This window comes from Paroedura picta, chromosome 1, assembly GCF_049243985.1.
Source record: "Paroedura picta isolate Pp20150507F chromosome 1, Ppicta_v3.0, whole genome shotgun sequence".
Lineage (NCBI taxonomy): Eukaryota > Metazoa > Chordata > Lepidosauria > Squamata > Gekkonidae > Paroedura > Paroedura picta.
In genome coordinates, this window is record NC_135369.1 from 30,259,725 (window position 1) to 30,276,807 (window position 17,083).

Consider the following 17,083-nt stretch of genomic DNA (forward strand, 5'->3'; position numbering starts at 1 on the left):
GTTAAAGAGTTTTACCTACTTATTAATGCAGGTGATCTTTTATTCCTAGTGGACAGTGATGTTTAGATGTTTAGATTTCAAATGCCTATTGGAGGGTGGGGATTAACAGGAGCTATCCCAATACTTCAGGAAGCTATAAGCAACTTAATGCAGATAGTGGGGGAAATGGCTGTTCATTCCCTTGCAGTTATTTGCTTCTACTGCATGTTGGGAAGTCAGCGTTGTCCTGGAACAACCTCCAAACATGGCAAAATAAGTCCTGTACTCTCATTCTCTCACCCTTCCCCCAAACATAATATTTCAGTCCTAACAGCACCTTCAGCTGTCCCTATCAAAAACCAAAACTTTTGAGTTTTGCTGAACCAACAACAGGTACGCTTCTACCCTGGTGCATTGAAGGTAGTGCGGAAAGCTGAGTTTTTTTAAAGGCCTTGTTGAAATATTCACAGCATGAACTATTGGTATAATAAAAATGGCATTTGTGTTTTATATATTCCTGCTGTTTGTCTGTTGATCAGGATTCTGTCTTTGGTCTGTTTATTGGCTACAGGCTTCTGCATGAATTTGGAAACTATACCTTGCATGTCCAGTGTGGGACCTCCTTTTCTTCTCCCCTCCCTTGCACACTATTGGCATTTTATGGGGTGTGCTTTTATCTTGAAATCTCTGCATCTTGTAGCAGTGTCAGCTTTTTTATACTTAGCTTCTTCGCTTGGTGGGTTAGAGAGGCTTCCAAGAGTCATTTACTCCCTCTTCTCTATCTCTCCAGATCCTCAATGGGCCATGACCCAGTAACTCCACCCCCTCTGGGTGGTACCTAATTTCCGGCGAGTTTTCCAACTAGGATAAGAGAGCTTTAGCAATCTCTGCCAGCAGTTCAGCTTGTATATTAGTGAGGCCAGTTGTTGTTGTGACTTGGATAATTTCTCTGGACAGGCAGAAAATATTCATAGCATGGGGCTTGCGAAATTGTCTCTGGGCTTGAAAGGAGGACGGCTCGCTGCCAGTTTCTTGGAGCTAAAAGATCCTGCTCCTTCCAATTGTGCCTTCAACAGAAGAAAACAAGCAGGCCCAGATTCATGGGCTGGTTTGAATGTTGGGGCTTAAAAAACCCTGAGAGGAGAAAGCCAAGAAGACTTCAGTTGTGCTTGTTTACAAAAAAGAAAGCCAATTCTCAGTCCATCATGTCCTGGGCCTTTTTGGGTGGCAGTAACCATTTGGCATTGGAAGTGCTCCTCTGGAATTTCAGAAAACAGCAGTTGAAACTTTTGCTAGTGAATATGATTGGCAGAAACTGGTGTGCTGGTTGGTTGTGCTTAAGCAGTGAGCTTGCAGAGGCAGAAGGGAACCACCGGCTTTTCTATCTGCCCTGGGCTGGGAAAATGTTGCATCCTGTGAAAACTGTAAAAAGGAATTGTATCTTCGTTTCTTTACTTAGCTTTTCACCTCTCTTCTCCTTATCATATCCTGTAACTATACTGATTTTAATGTGCAATTTGAATACCAGTAAACAAAGTGTTTAAAGAGGGGGCTTAGATCCAGCAATTCATTTGTGAAAGGCATTGATGGATTTTTCATCCTCCCCCCCCAAAAAAACCCCAAAGTTTGTGGGTTGCTGGGCTGCACTAAAGAGGGAACAGAACCACGCTCCCACTTTAAAAAGTCCGAGGTTGGTAGTGATTTCCCCTCAAACACACACTGACTGCATTCCCCCCTTACAATCAGCATGGCTGTTGGTCCGCGTGTGTTCTGAGCCCCCAGAAATCTTCTTTTTTGCTGTGCAGGAGGGACTGCTAGGGAGAGGGGGGAATGCAGGGAAAATACACCCGCATCTTCTGCTGACAGTTAGCTGGACCCAAGCCCAGGGCTTCTAGCGGCACATCATATCCCCAGGGGCTCCTTCCCCAAGATTGCAATCCATCTTGTTCATCAAGAGGCAAGTCTATCATTGCCTTGAATGATTAATACAAGCACGCAAATATGCTTGGACCAGTGCTCTGTGGTCTAATGTTCTTAAATGGCTATTACTGGTGTTTGATGGATTCCTGCTACATTTATTGTGACTGGCTGAAGGTGCTGCTTTGGGCCTGTTGTTTTAGCTGAGCAGGAGGATGTGGAATGTTAGGACATGTGGGGCGGGGGGGGGGGGTTCTAGCCATGGTAGAGATCCACCCCTTGCTGTCAAGATATAGGAAGATAGATTCAGGTGGGTAGCCGTGTTGGTCTGAAGCAGCAGAACAAATTTAGAGTCCAGGGGCACCTTTAAGACCAGCAAAGTTTTAGTCAAGGTATGAGCTTTCGTGTGCAGGCACACGTCCTCAGATATCAGACTCCAGAGAGCAATTCCTGCTTTAGTTTAGAGGCTTTAGTTTAGAAGAAGTTCCTGACAGAGTAGTTTCTCAGGGGAACAGGCTTCCTCGGAGGGTGGTGGGTTCTCCATCTGTGGAAATCTTTAAACAGAGGCTGGATAGCCATCTGACGGAGAGGCCGATTCTGTGAAGGCTCAAGGGGGTGGCAGGTTACAGTGGATGAGCGATTGGGATGCGAGTGTCCTGCATAGTGCAGGGGGTTGGACTAGATGACCCATGAGGTCCCTTCCAACTCTATGATTCTATGACTCCATGGCACTGAAGACCCTGACCTTCCCTGACTCCAACCCCATATATTCAGGAGTTTCCCAACATGGGCCTGGTATTCCTACCCCCCATCTCCCACCAGTGGCCAGGGGAGACCTGGCAACCCCTACTTATGCTGAATGGATTGCATTGGTATCTCTTCCCCACCCCTGTTATCTGCGTTATCTTCTTATTCTGTAGTCCTGTTCTTTTTGCATTATTTGTTGGGTGTTTATGAGTGCCTTGTTTGTTGCTCTGTAATTTGCCTTGAGTCTGAGAGAGAAAGGCAGGCTATAAGTTAAACAGGTTGACAGCTTTCCCTGGGGGAAACTCACAAAGTTAAGGGAAGAAATTTCTTCCTCTTTTCCTTGTACCCTGTCCTGTGCCCTTCCCTTTGTTTTCTGTATTTAGAAGTGTCCCCTTTGTGTCTGCCAGAGAAAACATCCAAATTAGTTTTCCTTAGGCTTTTTCTTTTTTTTCTGTTATGCGCTAGGTAAACTCTGGCTGCATTCCCATATTTGTTCTTGCTCTCTTTCCCTCCCCTCCCGCCTCCCTTCCACTCCCCCCTCTCTCGTTCCTCTGGCGTTGTGGATTTTGCTTTTAGCTTTCTCTGATGAAATGTGTTCTGTTCTTCAGCGTTTGTGCTTTTTTTTGCTTAATTCCTTTTCATATCTGTTTCCTAGCAATAATTGACCACAGCTGCTTGATCCCTGCGTGTATCCACAAAAAGTAAAATTAGCTTTCTCTCCTTGACATTTTGGTTTCTTGCGGCATGAGCATCCCGTGCCACAGGCATCCTCACTCTGCCTTAACATGTCAACAGGAAGTTGCTTGGTGAGTTTAGATTTCTGAATGTTATCTGTCCCCCCCTTCCCCCCCCCTGACAACCGAGGATTTGTTTTTTTACTGACTTATTCAACATTTTTTCCCTCTTAGATTCAGAGCTCTTCCTGTATGACTTGTGCACAGATTTTTAGCATGGAACACAGGTGATGTTCAATTTATTGGCAGCGGCACTAGACTAGAATTGTGGCAGAAGAGCTGCTACTTAACTTTTCTCTTAAAATGAAAATTTAATCAAGCTTCTGGCTTCCTCGTCAGGCAAAACATCTCAGGAATCTTGAGGGAAGCCAAAAGAATGGTTTTCAGCAGTATTTTTTTCAGTAGGGTTGTGCACAGATCAGTATCCAAGGCTCCTCTTTGAGTGCTCCCACCTCATGAATTGTGAGTGGTGGTCCTCAGAGACAGAGCCTTCTCCAGGGTGGCACTTTGCGGGTGTAATGGCTTAGCTTTTAAAGCTGTGTAGGTCAGGTAGGCTATGAGCCTCTTGTGGCGCAGAGTGGTAAGGCAGCAGACATGCTGTCTGAAGCTCTGGGAGTTCGATCCCAGCAGCCGTCTCAAGGTTGACTCAGCCTTCCATCCTTCCGAGGTCGGTAAAATGAGTACCCAGCTTGCTGCTGGGGGGTAAACGGTAATGACTGGGGAAGGCACTGGCAAACCACCCTGTATTGAGTCTGCCATGAAAATGCTAGAGGGCGTCACCCCAAGGGTCAGACATGACTCGGTGCTTGCACAGGGGATACCTTTACCTTTAGATCAGGTAGAACTTTTTTGCCCTGGACTTCTGTTTATGGAGCCAGTGTGGTGCAATGGTTAAGAGTGGTGGCTACTAATCTGGTGAACTGGGTTTAATTTCCTGCCCCTCCACATGCAGCCAGTTGGGTGATCTTGGGCTAGTCATGATCCTGTTAGAGCTGTTCTCACAGAACAGTTCTGAGAGCTCTCTCTGCCCCACCTACTTCACAGGGGAGAGGAAAGGAGGGGGATCGTTAGCTGCTTTGAGACTCCTTCAGGAAATGAAAAGTGGGGTTTCAAACACAACTTCAGCGTTTTCTTTGTTGTCATCTTCTTTTGTATATCTTTAATTAAAACTGAGAGAGTGTTTTATAGTTGCCTATTAATCTTCAGTTATTTGAATTGCTATTGAAACTGTTGTGTCTTTGATCCTGCTATTTTACTGATTATTGATTTCAGTGTTATATTCTGTTTGATGATTTTTTTATTATGTGGCATAGAGCATATTTTTATCAAGCATGTGACTGATAAACGGCCTGAATAAATTCTTAGTAACCAAGAAGTTGGTGGGCTATATCAACAGATTCCTTTACTGATCTGGGGCTATATTTTCCTTTCTTCAGCATAAAATCTATTACAGTGGTAGTCAAACTGCGGCCCTCCAGATGTCCGTGGACTACAATTCCCAGAAGCCCCTGCCAGCATTTGCTGGCAGGGGTTCCTGGGAATTGTAGTCCACGGACATCTGGAGGGCCGCAGTTTGACTACCCCTGAACTATTATCTCTTTAGAAAGGTATGGGGAAACTATTTTGACACTAGTGTCAATTTTGGGAGCCAACTTGGATTTTCCCAGTCCTGCTTTTCAGAAAGGCCAAGTGCACAGGTTCAGCTAAATTAATTTCTAGGCATGCTAAAAAGTTGCAGGTTTGTCAGGAAGAAAAATCCTGCAATTATTTTAAGTTATGCTTCTGTGTATAAAATGTGACAGCTCAAATGCTGAAGCCTTTGAACTAATTGCTCTTAAGACATCTTTCTGTTAATTAAGTCCTATTGTGCAGGAGCACCTCCTGAATGCAAACAAAAAAGGAGGATGAGATGAGGTGAAAAGTATTGTCTACATCAGTGGTCCCCAACCCCCGGTCCGGTGACCAGTGCCGGTCCGTGGATCAGTCGGTACCGGGCCATGGCTCCTCCTCGTCCTCCTCCCCGGCTGCTGCTTTGGGGGTTGCCCTGCCACTTTGCTACTGGCTCACCTTTGGTGCTCTCCAGCGGCCACCATGGCTGGTGCTCCCCCTCGGTGTGGCACTGCGCAGCTGCTGCTGGCAGTGCCCCCCAGTGGCCAGCGGAAAGTCAGTGGTGCCGGCAGGAAAGCAAGTGGAGCAGGGACTCAGGCAGCGGCAGCGACAGCGACGTCCCTCGGCAAAAGTCTACCCCCTCCCGGGCCTCAGTAAAATTGTCAAGCGTTGACTGGTCCCCGGTGATAAAAAGGTTGGGGACCACTGGTCTACATTGTTTATACTGATACGGTTACAACCATTAGTTATTATTGTAAAGTTATTCACATGTTTATAGACTGTTTTATGTATTGTTGTTTGTTCTTACATAAACTGCCCTGAGCCTCCGGAGAGGGCGGTATGTAAATATAACAAATGAATGAATGAATGAATGAATGAATGAATAAATAAATAAATAAATAAATAAATAGAATAAATAAATAGAATAAATAGAATAAATAGAGAACAGTTAATAAAGTGCGGTCTGTAGTGGTCCAGGTAAATCCTAGCAACATTGAGCACTGCAGTGTATACTTGTATATAAATTGTATACTGGGGAAAAGTGGGGAACTGTGCTGCAGAGAATTCAAGTAAAAATGTGTGTGCATGCCTGAGCAAGCATCTGCGCACACATCTATGTTGGGACTAAAGTGACTACTGCCTCTTATGCCTGACAAGTTGGGAAATTACATGCATGTACAATTTATCCAGCTTTCTCAGATTTTGTTCCAATGAGCAAGGTCCCAAACTTTCCTGCAGCTTAAGTAGTTCTCTAATTGGAGATTGGCTTGTTGAAAGATGCTCGGATCCACCTACCTGCGGGATCTCCCTGGTATCTGTACTTTGAAAGCCCAACTCACCAGGGATCGCTCTCTCTCTCTCCCCCCCCCTGTGTCCCAGTTCTGACCTTTGGTTGTTTAAGCAGAGGGAGTGACTTTGGAAATTAGGATTTTTTAAAAAAGGAGTTCCTGTTCCTTAAGGCTGCAGAGTTGGCAAATACATCCTGTGTATGTCAGGGTGCTGCCAACTTGTCAGTAAGGTCTTCAGTGTGGCAGAATCATGTATATGAGTACACCTTAGACATACTTAGTAGGGAGTAAAGTTTGAGATTACCTTTGAGCAGTGATATCCTGATGTCCTGTTGACCTGACATCCATGCTGGCCGCACCCTGATTGGGCCGGATTCGAGCTCAGACAGTTTTCATGGGGCTGGACATTGTCCACCCACAGGCCCATTTCAGAAATATATAAGGGAACCATGGATAAGGATAAATCAATAAATAAGGTTCCACAACTTTATGGATTATGCAAATGAGGTAACTCTTGCAAAGAGATGCAAGAGCCAGGCCAGCATGCTGTAGTGCTTGGAGTGGGATCTGGGAGAGGCAGGTTGGAATCCCTACTCTGCAGTGGCAGCTCATCTTTGGCCAGTCCCGCACTCTCAGCCCAGCCTAACTCAGAGATGTAGTGAGAATAAAGTGGATGCGAGGAGGAGAATGTGTGGTGCTTTGGGCCTCTATTGGTGAGAATGGTGGATATAAATGGAGTGTAAAATTTAAAAAGACATTAAAAATGCATGTATAAAAATGCCCTGACCACAGGAAATCCTACCTAGCTCTCTCCCTTCTCATATTTCTCACTGGTCATTGCAGATTCACTTCTCAGGGCTAGGTGCTCGCTTAAAATAAATGCCAAGACGAGCAGATTGCTGAGTTCTGTCCACAGCACCCCACATTTGCTCAGATCTGCACAGCCCCCACAGCTGTCCCATTGACAATCCTGATATTGCAAGTGCAGTCAACACTTCCCAAAAATGTCTAAGCTTTCTCCCTTTTTTTTTTGAAGGACTCTTCCCACTCCCAGTGTATTAAAACCTCCTTGAACTATGTTGTCTCTTCAATTGTACTTGGTGCTTTGGCAGAACATTGCAGATCCCTGGTCTGTTTAAAGGGTGTGGGGGAGGTCTGCTTAGAATCATAGAATCATAGAATCATAGAGTTGGAAGGGGCCATACAGGCCATCTAGTCCAACCCCCTGCTCAACGCAGGATTAGCCCTAAGCATCCTAAAGCATCCAAGAAAAGTGTGTATCCAACCTTTGCTTGAAGACTGCCAGTGAGGGGGAGCTCACCACCTCCTTAGGCAGCCTATTCCACTGCTGAACTACTCTGACTGAGAAAAACTTTTTCCTGATATCTAGCCTATATCATTGTACTTGAAGTTTAAACCCATTACTACGTGTCCTTTCCTCTGCAGCCAGCAGAAACAGCATCCTGCCCTCCTCCAAGTGACAACCTTTCAAATACTTAAAGAGGGCTATCATGTCCCCTCTCCACCTCCTTTTCTCCAGGCTGAACATTCCCAAGTCCCTCAACCTATCTTCATAGGGCTTGGTCCCTTGGCCCCAGATCATCTTCGTCGCTCTCCTCTGTACCCTTTCAATTTTATCGATGTCCTTCTTGAAGTGAGGCCTCCAGAACTGCACACAGTACTCCAGGTGTGGTCTGACCAGTGCCGTATACAATGGGACTATGACATCTTGTGATTTTGATGTGATGGCTCTGTTGATACAGCCCAAAATGGCATTTGCCTTTTTTACCGCTGCATCACACTGCCTGCTCATGTTTAGTTTACAATCCACAAGTACCCCAAGGTCTCGTTCACACACAGTGCTACCTAGAAGCGTATCCCCCATCCAGTAGGCATGCTTTTCATTTTTCTGACCCAGATGCAGAACTTTACACTTATCTTTATTAAATTGCATCTTGTTCTCATTTGCCCATTTTTCCATTGTGTTCAGATCTCGTTGAACTCTGTCTCTATCTTCCAGAGTATTTGCCAGTCCTCCCAATTTGGTGTCATCTGCAAACTTGATGAGTAGTCCCTCCACCCCCTGATCTAGATCATTAATAAATATGTTAAAAAGTACCGGGCCGAGCACCGAACCCTGAGGTACCCCGCTACTCACCTCTCTCCAGTCTGATGAAACACCATTGACAACAACTCTTTGAGTGCGGTTCTCTAACCAATTCCCTATCCACCTAACGATCTGAAAATCCAGATTGCAGTCCTTCAACTTATCCATCAGAACATCATGGGGAACCTTGTCAAAAGCTTTACTAAAATCCAAGTAAATGACATCAACCAAATTTCCCCGATCCAGCAAACCTGTTACTTGGTCAAAAAAGGAAACTAGGTTGGTCTGGCAGGACCTGTTGGAGACAAATCCATGCTGACTTCCTTGGATCACCAAATTGTCCTCCAGATGTTTGCAGATCGCTCCCTTTAATATCTGCTCCATTATCTTCCCCACAACAGAGGTCAGACTCACTGGTCTGTAGTTTCCCGGGTCATCCTTCCTCCCTTTTTTGAAGATCGGAATAACGTTTGCTCTTTTCCAGTCCTCCGGGACATCTCCAGTCCTTAAAGAGGTTCCGAAGATGATGGACAAGGGCTGTGCAAGTTCTCTGGAAAGTTCTTTGAGTACTCTCGGGTGCATTTCATCTGGACCAGGGGATTTGAACTCATCCAGTGCAGCTAAATGCCTCTCGACCACCTCTCTATCCATGTTAACCTGCCACCCAGACACTATCCTTTGGCTACAGCCATCTCTAGATGTGCCTAAACACTTTGACCTGTGGGAAAAAACAGATGTAAAATAGGCACTAAGCCTTTCTGCTTTCTCTGCATCTTTCGTTAGAGTTTGTCCATCCGCACCCAACAGCGGGCCTATTGCCTCCTTTACTTTATGTTTGCTCCTCACGTAACTGAAAAATCTTTTCTTGTTACAATGGGCTTCCCTGGCCAATCTTAGCTCACTCTCAGCTTTGGCCTTTCTGATGATTGATCTACAGTGCCTAGTAACCTGTAGGTACTCTTCTTTAGAGCTCTGTCCTTCCCTCCATTTCCTGAACATTTTCCTTTTCTTTCTTAGTTCCTCTTGAAGTTCTCTGTTCATCCAAATAGGCTTCTTAGAGCTCCTGCAGTGTTTTCGTATTTCTGGAATAGTCATTGATTGAGCATGCAATAGCTCTTGTTTGAGTAGCGCCCACCCTTCACATGCTCCCTTCCCTTCCAGCATTCTCGTCCATGGTATGACACTCATCATGTCTCTGAGTTTATTAAAGTTTGCCCTACGAAAATCCAACATCCGCGTCTGGCTACAAGCTTCCTTGGCTCCCCATCTCAAAAGGAATTCTATGAGGACATGGTCACTTCCCCCTAGGGTCCCCACCTCCTTCACCTCATCCACCAACTCTTGCCTGTTGGTCAGTATTAAGTCCAGTATGGCTGAACCTCTTGTGGGTTCATCTACCATTTGATAAATGAAATTGTCAGCCAGGCAGGTCAGAAACTTGCATGACTGAGGACGCTTCGCAGAGTTTGTTTCCCAGCACACATCTGGGAAATTGAAGTCACCCATGATGACAAGGTCCTGCCGTTTGGATATTTTCTCAAGCTGCTCACAAAGTGCAGCATCCACATCCTCTCGTTGGTCAGGCGGTCGGTAGCAGACACCAACCACCACACTGTTTGTTTTCCCCTCGCTTATTTTCACCCAGATGCTTTCCACTGTAGATATACTCTCCTTCACTAGAATTTCCTGACAGGTAAGCCCTTTCCTCACATACAGTGCCACTCCTCCACCTCTTCGATCTATTCTGTTTTTTCTGAACAGTTCATATCCATCCACCATTACATTCCAGTCATGAGAATCATTCCACCATTTACCCATGGAACAGCTGCTGTTAGTAAGTATGCTTGTTATCTCCTGATGCCACAGGATCATTGATGCACCCAGTACATGATTACTCAGCTGTGCTGGGAATGCGGTCAGACATTTGCTTACCTTTTTAAAGATTCTCCAGTGGGCTGAGGAGAAGGTCCTCTCCTGCATTTGTGTCCACACGGCAGCTGCCATGTTGCTTGATCAGGCTGTGTTTAGAGCTGCAGTATGTAACAAACTTTTGCTAATAAGATCTGCTAATATTATTATTATTACTATTATTATTATTCCAATTTACATACTTATACATAACTCCCCCCCCCCAAAAAAAAACAGTTAAAAACCAAACATAAAATCACAATCGTAATCCAATCAGAGAAAGAAGATATGGCGGAAAAACAACTAATCTTGATAACCCCCAAAACCAACTCATAACAGAGTGAGAGGGAGGAGGGTGCATATGTCAGATTTGCAACCTGTCACATAATGGCTGATAGGGGGGGGGGGGCATATAGATCTCCCTGGCTGTACTGGCCTCAACCTTAGACATGGTGGAAGAGTACTTCTCCTTGTATTTATTCCCTTGGGAAGGCAGCAGTTTTGCCTTGAGCCATGAGAGTCAAATATTACCAATATAGAGCACAAACCTATCCCTTGTATTTAGCATACACATATGTCATTAAAGTGGAACTGAAAGCCATTTGCTTTCCAGGAGACCCTTGAACCCCCACCCCATCCTGCCCTCAGAGAAGGCCAGGATCTAATCTGCATTGTCTTGTCCAAGTGAGGCAAATATTCAAGGGTAGCTAATGTCAGGAAAAGAGGGAGGATTTGGGGATCTTTTCTTTTGTGTTCCAAACTTGTAGACCAGTGTTTCTCAGATTCAAGGAATGCTTTCCTTATGCACCTGGGGTGCCAGCGAATGCTTCCTGGCCTGTAACCAAGCTTCTGCATATTGCAGAGGCTACTGAGAAGTGTAACAGGCAAATACTGGGAAAGTCATGACCTGGTTAACATAAAATTGAAACAACACTCCTATTTGGAGCAGGTAGATTCAAGCCCAGTAGCAGCTTAGAGGCCCATAAGAATTGACATTCTCTTTGTCCCTTTCTTTTGCGTCTTGAAAACTCATGACCTGGAACTCTTGAATCTGGTTGTTCTACTGCAGACTGACAAGGCTGTCCTCTGAAGCTGCTTTTTGAAGTTGGTTGTGCTTGTGTCATGGTTCTGATCGCACAACCCAAACATACATGGTAGTAGAAAGTGTCATCTAGTCATAACTGATGGCAACTTTGTAATGTTTTCAAGGCAAGAGGTGAACAGAAGTGGTTTGCTGTTCCCTGACTCTACATAGCAACCCTGGACTTTCTTGGTGGTCTCCCATCCACGTATTAACCAGGGCTGACTTGGCTTAGCTTTTGAGATCTGACAAGGCTAGCCTGGGCCATCCAGAGCAGAACCAAATTTGCACAGGGCTTCAAAAATGTCAATTTGCATACTCAGGTTCCTCATTAACTCACCCATTGCAATACAGATTGTGCATGCGTGCACAATATTTTTCAATGGTTAACTGCTGTATATTGTTGTAGATTTAATACCTAGCAACTGAAGGAATCCTTGATATTATAGAAAAGCTCTGCCTATGATGGCTGTTGAGTGAATTGTCTGTTCACCCACCTTGAATGCAACCACTACATACACCTCTGGCTGGATACCGCAGAGGGAGATCAGAGGTGTCGGGCTAGCTCTCTCTAAGCATCTGCCTTGACTGTGCTTATCCTTGAGGAAAATCAATTTTTTTCCAAAACATAATTGGAATTACAGAATGAGAACTTTTTTCCCCTGTGAGAGAGAAAATATGGGTTAAAAAGATGCTATAAATTGTATTTAAAATTTCCTTTAATCTCTGACTTTAGAGTCCCATCCCTCCATTTCATATGCTTTAAATCTCTTCTGGAAAGGTTTTCTGCTTTGATTCTTGCCATGGGCTAATAACTGAGCATGTGAATGATAGAGAGATTTGGGAGTTGTAATCTTGGCCACTTGCCTGGTATGGGAAGGTTAGGAATCAGCAGAAATTTCTCTCGTGTCCTTAGGGGTTTCTCAGGCCTTGAATTCAGCCCAGCCATCTGATTTTAGGTGGGAGTTTTGCACAAACCTTCTGGATAAGGTCATCATTTCCTTGTGGTACTCCCAAGTTTTAGAATGTCTTCCTGAAGCTTAACAACCTGCAAATTTGAGCTTCCCTGGTTGCACCTGCGTGGCTTTCCTTCCTTGAATACTGTTCACTGTTGACCTTTGCTATATTGATACTAGATGTAGCCTGCATGATCAAGAAATAGTGATTATTTAAGGTGAATTAGTCTTTTTCATAAATCCTTAAAACACACACATAAAGGTTAGAACACATGAGTCTAAAGCAATTTCCAGTCTCAGGCCAGTTTCTCGGGTAAAGTGTGGTCTGTTGGGCCAGCTCCTGATGGAATCTGCCTCCATTTAAGCAACAGCAACAACAAAACAAGCACTCAAGAAACACTTGGCTGCCCTCAGGTGTTATGATTAAACCACAGCTTAATTAGAGACTGGTTTAGTGTGACATCTGAATGCTGACCTGCCCTCCATCAACTAGGATCCGTGACCTTTATTGCATCCTGAATTGTGAATACTGGATTGTAATAACTGTGGTTAGTCATTTATGTCTGAATGCAGGGATCTCCCCTTAATCCCTGCGCCCCAGGGCAAAAAGTCAGGGCTGCAAAACAGCAACACTCTTCTTGCTGCTTTTCCTGCCATCGCCTCTTGTGGGCAGCCGGCAGACCCTGGTTAGTTTTGGATGTACTATCACATTTAAACCAGTTTATGCATAGCTATCTCTGGAGGGAGAGCAAGCAATGGTTAGTGGTAAGCCTGGTGGCACCAGTATGGATATCACAGTAAAAAAATAGTTAAAAAAGAGAAGAGAACGATTTCTAGCATGTAAAACCTTGTGGTTATCTTTGCAGACCACAGCAATATGATGTCTGAAACAGGCCATTGGCTTTCTGGTTGCACGGCAGGCTCGTTAGCTTTGAAGAACTATTTTCCATGGCTAGTGTGCATTTTTACTTCTGCTATGAGAATCGTAATTCTTGATAATGAATACAAACACAGAGTGGTGATTACTCCGGACTATATAATGTGATTTAAGAGTGTGATCTTGGTATGGGGAAAGCCTTTTAAACCAGATCATAGTGACAGAAATGAAAATGGCAAGATGACAAAAGTTCCCTTCTTCTCTGGGTTTCTGAATTGCTGTCATTTTTCTCTGGCTGTGGGAAACGGCACTGAAAATACCCAAAGAGTGTTTGGTTTTAACTTCTGCCACTATGAATTGGGCTCCAACAAAGCAAAGCTGATCTCTCTCAAGCCTATGAAGGGGTTTTTGTGCACAAACTTGGTTTCTAGTTGGCTGTGGCATTTGGAGCCTTGGGAAAAGTCTGCCTGTTGTTTAACCTTTTATTTTGTTGCAAATGCCTTTATATTTTCTGATTCAAACGTGTTTTTGAGCATGGAATCAGGGTGTTTAATAGAACGCAGCGTGAACGATATTTAAAAGCATCCATGGGGAAAATTCTTCAGCAGTCCCCAGAATTATGCAGTTAAGTTTTTCCCCTCCTTTCCCCATTTTAAAAAGCAGTTTTGTGTTTGGGTCTGCCTGTTGTTTGGTGAGGCTGACGGTCTGCTCACTTTGTTTGCAAATCATGTAAAGAGCTTGGAAGGGCTCTTTAGGCCCAGCTTTGTTTCAGAGAAACAGGGTGGCATTATTGCCTGGAAGTGCTTTCTTTTTGCCAATTTTTACTTGACATTCTCTCCCCTCCAGGATGCTGCTGATCTGGCCACAGTAATCCATCCATGCTGCTATAATTTAAGAGGTTGGACTGCTGTAACACCCTCCATATGTAGCTGCCCTTAAACACTTCTGAGACTTGACATAAAGTGTGGTTGCTTCCTTGTTGTTTATGGTAAGTTGATTAGAACGTATTATGCCTGTTCCAAATGAACTTTGTTTATTGTACATCTGTCATTTGGTTCACTTTAAGGAGCTGGTTTTCTAACCTTTTAATTGACCTGAGTCCCACATATCTAACTGCTCATCTCTTCCTATATATGATGAGTCCATAGATCAGTGATGCTATCCTGATTATCTCCCATTTTTTGTTACATCTTATTGGGAGTAAATGATCTTCCTCATTCCATTAATTACTTGCTTTAATTATTGCCCCGACATTATGAAATGATATATTAGCGGAAATTAAGAGGGTGCCATCCTTATCAGGAAAAGGAGTAGAGTGGCTTTGTTTCAGAGGCATTCTGTTGATGGCTTTAGGGTCCATTGCTGAATTTCTAGTGTTGAGGTTGTATTTGTTTTGTAATTGATACTTTGTAGGATGGATATAAACGCTTCATATAAATAATACCATTCACCAACAAAAATGGAACTAGCTAGGAATCTGCTGCTGTTTTCGAGTGGGCTTATCCGTATAACTTTCTGAGTCTGAGACTCAGGTATCTATGACTTTCAAGCGAAGAACCAATTGTTTTGGATGGAATAGAGCAGGGGTAGTCAAACTGCGGCTCTCCAGATGTCCATGGACTACAATTCCCATGAGCCCCCTGCCAGTGACTGCTGGCAGGGGGCCTCATGGGAATTGTAGTCCATGGACATCTGGAGGGCCGCAGTTTGACTACCCCTGGAATAGAGCCATGAAGAAGTGTAAGGGTAACAATAGGAGGAGTTGGCCTTTGGCTGCATCGAAATTTCAGGTGTCAAGTTAACTATTTGGAGACTTTTGGGTAACCTAATAGTTCTGCAAATAACTGTTCAGAAGCCTGCCCACACATTGGCCTCCTTCTTTACCCTCTCCTCCCTCCAGTCAGTTTGCAGTTTGCTTTCTTTCTCTGCTCATTCCACCCTACCCCTCTGGTGCTTTATGTTCTCGTCTTGAGGGGGTGGTGTAGGGACATCTCAGCTTCCTCTCGAGGGATTTTTACTTCAAAGAAAGTGATTGAAATAGTTCTCTTGGCCACACACCATGCCTTGAAAGTCAAGGGCCAAATAACATGTCTGCAAATTCACTCTTCGTGATGGCCATGACCTGCATTCTTCCATGCTCCAGCAAGCATGGTGGGCCCCTGATGAATATCTGGTGGTCAGATCATTGGGCATCTGAAGATGCATGTTTTGCCTTCTCCCACACATTGCAAAACTTGTTGATCGTTATTATTGCCAGAGTTCGGCTGTCTCCATCAAGTTACTGTTAAACTGCAATTAGACTGTAATGGTTTCCTTACTTCATATTTGCTTCTGCCGCAACAGCATATAGAGATCTTTTAATCTATATCTTCTATATTGATATCTTCTATATTTAATGTAAAAAGGCACTTGGGGGAGGAATGAAGTTGAGAACTACCACACTGCCATCCTTAAATGGTATGGGACTAATGTCCCTAGTGTGGGTGGAAGTGGTCCCTTTAAGAGTGGGCCAGTCCAGAGCTAGGCCTAGTCTGCACACATAGGATAATGCACTTTCAATGTGCTTTGGCAGCTGGATTTTCTTGTGCAGAACAGAAAGTGCATTATCTATTGTGTGCAGACTAGGCCCTAGTCACTGTGATCTTGGAGTTTCGTGACTGGAACTCCAGGGGGAATATTTTGCCTTGGTAAGCAAGTGTTGTGTCGTGGAAGTGTTAGGATAGACACAGTTTTTTCTGTTGCTGCTCCTTTTTACCGGTATATTGAACCTCCAGACTTGCTATTATGGATTTATAGCATCTTCTATACTTAAGTCTTTAGCAGCTTGTGGGTTGGCGATGATTGGAGAACTTTGTTTGTGAAGCGAGCCCAAGTGTTCTGATTAGCAAAGACCCTTCAAAAAGATCAGGGTCAAATAGCGAAACTTTCTTCACACTGACTTTACTCCCTGGGAATTAGACAGTGGTGGGGAATCCCATGCTCTGTTGCATTTAGCATGATTAATCCAGCCCTGTCAAGGCCTTTTAACCTATCTGGGTTTTATGTCTTCAAATATTTCCTCTACTGCTTTGTCTCACTTTTAAGTTTTCCAAGCCCCATCTTCCAAAGTATTCATTTTTTTGACCTGTTCTGCTCACCATTTGCATTTAGATTGGCTGCCTGGAGGTAAAATAACTTGGGACATTGAACCACAGGCAAGACTGGACTTTTAATCCCTCGTTTTGTGTTTTGGGTAAAAACCAATTGCTGTATTGTTGATAAGCGTAAAAGGCATCTATTTCAGTTAGTTTTTCAACAAGAAGCCATTATTTTAAGAATAAACAGTAGTTTTTCAAAAGGGAAAGGAACTCCACTTCTTTTGTTCTTTTGTAATCATCCTCTTGTGTTGCTTAGACAGTTTTTGGACTGCAGTTAAGGAGGCAGAGTTGTGCTTCTGTTACAAAGATGAGCGCTTAGCCCTGCAGCAGGGAAATATTTAATACTGCGCTTTATGAGCAATACCTTTTTTGACTTGTAAAGATTTATGGTCTGCAGGTAAAGCAAGCACTTCCCCTTGCACCAGATGATATTTGGCTGAATGCCGAAGGAGGGAAAAGACCATTAGTCCCTCCCTCCCTGCCTCCCACCACAGGGACAGATTAAAGACGTGGCGGCCTTGAGCTGTATGCATTTTGTGCAACTTCCAATTTTGGTAGCCAAAGTAAATTAGGGAATTTGTTTATGACTGCCTAGACTTGCTTAGCTTTGCCTTAGTGACTCTTTCTATGATTCAGGCTGGTAAGTGATCTTTAGCAAAGTGAAGTGAGTTGTGGAAAGGGGATCCATGCTATTGTTCCTAAACTACTTTTGTCAGACATGGGATTGTGAAAAAAATTCTCCT

At 44.1% G+C, this 17,083-nt stretch overlaps 1 protein-coding gene across 8 annotated transcripts in view; it reads left to right on the top strand.

Annotated features, from left to right (window-relative positions):
* The window catches only part of EXTL3 (exostosin like glycosyltransferase 3), a 183,081-nt gene that overhangs the window by 47,677 nt on the left and 118,321 nt on the right, over positions 1-17,083 (top strand). For 3 of the 8 annotated variants that reach the window (XM_077331808.1, XM_077331821.1, XM_077331813.1), the window contains exon 2: positions 14,050-14,191. The exons of the other annotated variants lie outside the window; for them this stretch is intronic. The gene's annotated coding sequence lies outside the window, so the exon portion shown is untranslated. The remainder of the gene's footprint in view (positions 1-14,049; positions 14,192-17,083) is intronic. 8 annotated transcript variants of the gene reach the window in all.